This window comes from Cibotium barometz, chromosome 49, assembly GCF_041138505.1.
Source record: "Cibotium barometz isolate CiBa-2024 chromosome 49, ASM4113850v1, whole genome shotgun sequence".
NCBI lineage: Eukaryota > Viridiplantae > Streptophyta > Polypodiopsida > Cyatheales > Cibotiaceae > Cibotium > Cibotium barometz.
The window spans coordinates 14,627,083-14,631,314 of record NC_141094.1 but is presented as its reverse complement, the minus strand read 5'-3'; the positions used below and the strand labels follow the sequence as shown (position 1 = coordinate 14,631,314).

The 4,232-nt window shown below is 39.6% G+C and overlaps 1 pseudogene; it reads right to left on the bottom strand.

Annotated features, from left to right (window-relative positions):
* Positions 1-1,281: 1,281 nt before the first annotated feature.
* Positions 1,282-2,975, bottom strand: LOC147610331 (uncharacterized; annotated as a pseudogene).
* Between the last annotated feature and the right edge of the window lie 1,257 nt (positions 2,976-4,232).

Below are 4,232 nucleotides of genomic sequence, written 5' to 3'. Positions count from 1 at the left end.
AATTGCCATATTTAGCCAGAAAATCTTACTGGATTTGGTCAGCTGAGGAAGGAAACGAACGTGGCAGATGTGCCATGACCGTGGCCTATAAAGCAAATGGACGTTTGCTTCTCATAACACCTAGTAGAATGTAGTTTTCGCCTTGTTTTTTCCTCCAATTCCTCTACTGATTCAAGTGTAATTCCTCTACTGATTCAGGTATTCTCCACTGATTTTTTTGTGTTTTTAATTCAATAGAGAGCTAGAGCTAGTCTCTAGCTATCTTTTGGTGCCTGCAATGCATAATTAAAACTTACTAATTAAGATTAATTTGTAAATTAAACTAAGATATAAACTTGAAAAAAAAAGAACAAAAAATCAAGGTTTTACATGAATGTTAAGGGCAATGTAAGAGCACTTACTTGCTCCTCCCGCTCGGTGAAGATTTCAACGTTCCAATTCTCGATTAACCTCCAATGCTCTAGGTAATCACCATCAAGAACAAAATCAAACAACCAATTGGTGGATTTGCACTCCAACCAGGCTAATCAAAGACACTAGCAAATCAATAGAGTGGAGGACCCAAAGCCAAAGGCATTTCTCAGCAGCGACACACCAAAGATGTTAAGGATAACATGCTACCTTGCACACAAGAAGGAAAAAGAAGAGAACAGAGATACATGCAAGGGTCGAGTCCAGAGAGTTGCACTTGGCCAACCCTAAGAGGGTTAACTCCTCTACATGAAGCCGCTAGGGGCTCACTCCACCTCTTCTTGTGTTACCCAAGAAGAGATCCAATGGCTAGGTAGAGAGCAAGAAGGAAGAAGCTATGGAGAGCTCAACCTTCACCTCATGCAAATAGCATGCAAAAGGGACTTAGTAGATAAGGGTAGAGAAGAAGAGAAAGGAGAGCATTACCACCCCTACTTACATACACCGATAATCAAACATGAAAGCAAGCAAGAACACAAGCTAACCTGCATCCACAAGCTCAAATGAGAGAGAGAGAGAGAGAGAAGACACAAAGCTCAAATGAGACAAATGGGATTGTCCCTTTTCATATTTCATAAAATGACTTATATTTAAGAGCTCATAGCTACAATGGCTAGCCACCCATTTACAATTGGAAGCCCAAAACTAGTCTTTCTAGCTCTATGTACAACTATTCCCCACCATGATCGGCATTACACATGCCATAAGCTCGGTCATCCCATGTCTCATATACAATAAGCGCATTACATGGTTACAAAAGATAGATTACAAAGAGTGTAGCCATGCCAAAGGTAATGTTAACCAGAGTGGTTAGTAGACGCTTTTTAACTCTCCAACCAAGGGTAGAAGAAGGATCTCAACAAGCATAAGATGCAGCAAGATCTCTACATTATGAAGGTTAAGTGTCCAAAATCGTCGTCCTTTGAAGTGTGTAGGTGCCCAATGGAAAGGAGTTGATGTAGACAATAAATAGGTAGTTGCAACATTGCTAATAGCTCTCATCTCTGTGATGGTCTCGTCATAGGTAGCAATAGTGCTTACATAGACAACTTTCCAAAATAATTAGATGAATTTCCCATTGTTGCACTTCTGCTTGAGGGCCTCTATGTATTGCATGCAATAAGTGTGCTTAAAACCAGGAAATACTAACACCATTGCTAGGATCAACATGTTATTGTCTAATATAAATGCATGAGCCCATCTTCAATTGTGATCTTATGATGTAAAACTTGAAGAAACCACAACTAACTATCAGTCATTCTCAACATCCACCATGGCAAACACAATGGAAAAATATGTTACTTTATTTTTCCAAAATATATGAATGTAGCCTCTATTTTCTCTTGAGGTGCAATGCAATCTGCTTTTTGATTGATGATAGATGAAGGAGTTTGAGTTTGCACTAGTTTAGCATATGAGACACCACAGGTTTGGGCCTTGAACACATTTGGGCATGGAGATATAGCATGGACAAAGAGCTGAGCATCACATTTAAGTTCCTCTTGTGTTTTGACATCTCTCAAATTTGCTACATGACTATTACATTACCACACTAGCATTTCATCAGCACACTACATGAGTATTACATTACCACACTGGCGTTTCATTAGCACCCCACATTAATACTCCACTTTGGAGCAAGTGAAGACAATTGTTCTTTGCAACTTCGAGGGAGATTCATTTATCGAGCATTTTTCTACTTATTTTATCACAAAAATCACCGACAGAAATATGTAGGAAAACCCTTTATCCCCACAATTTTTGGTTGAAACCCTGTGCTTCGTAGCTTTTGCGAGAACACCCACTATATCCTGGTGTTTACGTTTCGGCCTGCAAAAATCCCGCATGTAAAGGACTTTGTGCATGAATTGTCTATAAAAACCAGAAGCAAGCTTTATAGGCTTGAAGGTTAAATTGGGAAAAGAGTGCGCATGCACCCAAAACCCATGCTCTTGTATTTTAAAGAGAAGGATGAAGAAAGCATGTGTCGTGCAAAGCTATGGAAATTTGGAGCAAGAAGCATGTATTTCTCTCGTGCATGATATTTCTATAGCAAAGAGAGCCCTTGTAGCATCAATCAGAGTGGTTGTCAACATGGCTCCAACTTTCCTTGACAAAGATGTGTCATCTAGTCCAATGAATTGCTTTCAACTAGAGAAACCTATGAGACAAGGCCCAAATGCCAAGAAAAGGCAATAGAGGCAACCCTCTCTAGTCTAATATGTGTCATCTAGTCCAATGACTTGCTTGCAACTAGAAAAACTTGTGAGGCAAAGCCCAAATGCCAAGAAAAGGTAATAGAAGCAACCCTCTGTAGTTTGTTGCACAAAAGCAACACCCTCGAGATTACTAGGAATGACTTTCTCACAATATCCTTGAAGTTTTGCATATGCTTGTGCATGGTTCCCATGAATAGCATCCATAGCAAGCTACTTAGTCCTCCACGCATCCTTACAAGACACAAATACCCTAGCGTCACATCACAAATATGCAACGAGTCCCATTAGTGTATAATCTGGTTGGTCACAAACTCTCTCTAGGTAAATTGATGTTCTTCTAGAAACAAGGTGAAGCATGCAACCACCACATGCGTTCCTCTCCCATGCAACATACTTGTTGGATTTGACTTCTTCACTATGAGCTCCACATGTGTCTTGATTGCATGCTCGTGCACCGTCTCTCCAAGCATCCTAAGGAGTCTCAATTATAAAAGGTTCGGTGGTCTATTATTTTCCACTGCTTTAAAACATCTCAATTATATGTGCTTTTGATATATATATATATATATATATATATATATATAGAGAGAGAGAGAGAGAGAGAGAGAGAGAGAGAGAGAGAGAAGCACTAAAACACTGCATGCGTGTGAGTGCACGTGGGGAGGGAGGGAGAGAGATTACAAAGCGAACACTGTATTAGATCAAATATACAATAAAGCCTTCATATCATTCTCCAAACCTTGGGCTTTATTTGATGTATTCTTGCCCCCAAATTCCCATTAATTCCCTTCTGAAGACTTACTTGTGATCACTCATATCACTTCAATGACAACAGAATTTAAACCATCTCAGCACTTCTACCACCACCGTTCCACAATAGTTGTAGACAGGCTGGGTGACATATTGTGTAACATAGCGTACCACTTCCACAGTTCTCTCTTTCCAGCGTTGTACATACTTAATAACAGGGGCTCTATTCTCCAGCTCCTTGATGCGCCTCCTACATTTTTTGAGCTCAATCTCACAATCCTTGATATTGTTCATGGTTTAGGTGTACTAGTTCTTTATTGTTGTTATTAGGGTTATTCAAGGGGGATAAGTATGCTAAGCACACTTTGATCACAAGATAGTGCTATTCCAAGTAACCAAAGATTAGATTGCAGATGAAGAAATTGCTCAAGGGATCTAGTATGCTTATCACAAGCTAAGGACGTAATAGTGCTAGTTTAAGTAAGATTAGGTTGAAAAGGTAGAAGTTGCTCAAGTGATCTTATGTGGATTTAGAGCAAACATAGCCTTGCATGAAAAGGAGTTGAAAAGTGGGAAGGAGTCAAATAGAAGAAGAATTCAAGCTGTGCCCGACTAATTATGTGTTATGTCTTGGACAGTACATGAGACCTTGTGCTATATCATAAAGTGCAAAGAAGGATCCCTCTCTAAAAAGCACATAAAATAGCATAAGCCTCCACGAAATAGACCTCTGTCCAACCACCAACCCACCCTTAAGAGTTTAGGGAATTGATGAACTTATTCTACCACTTC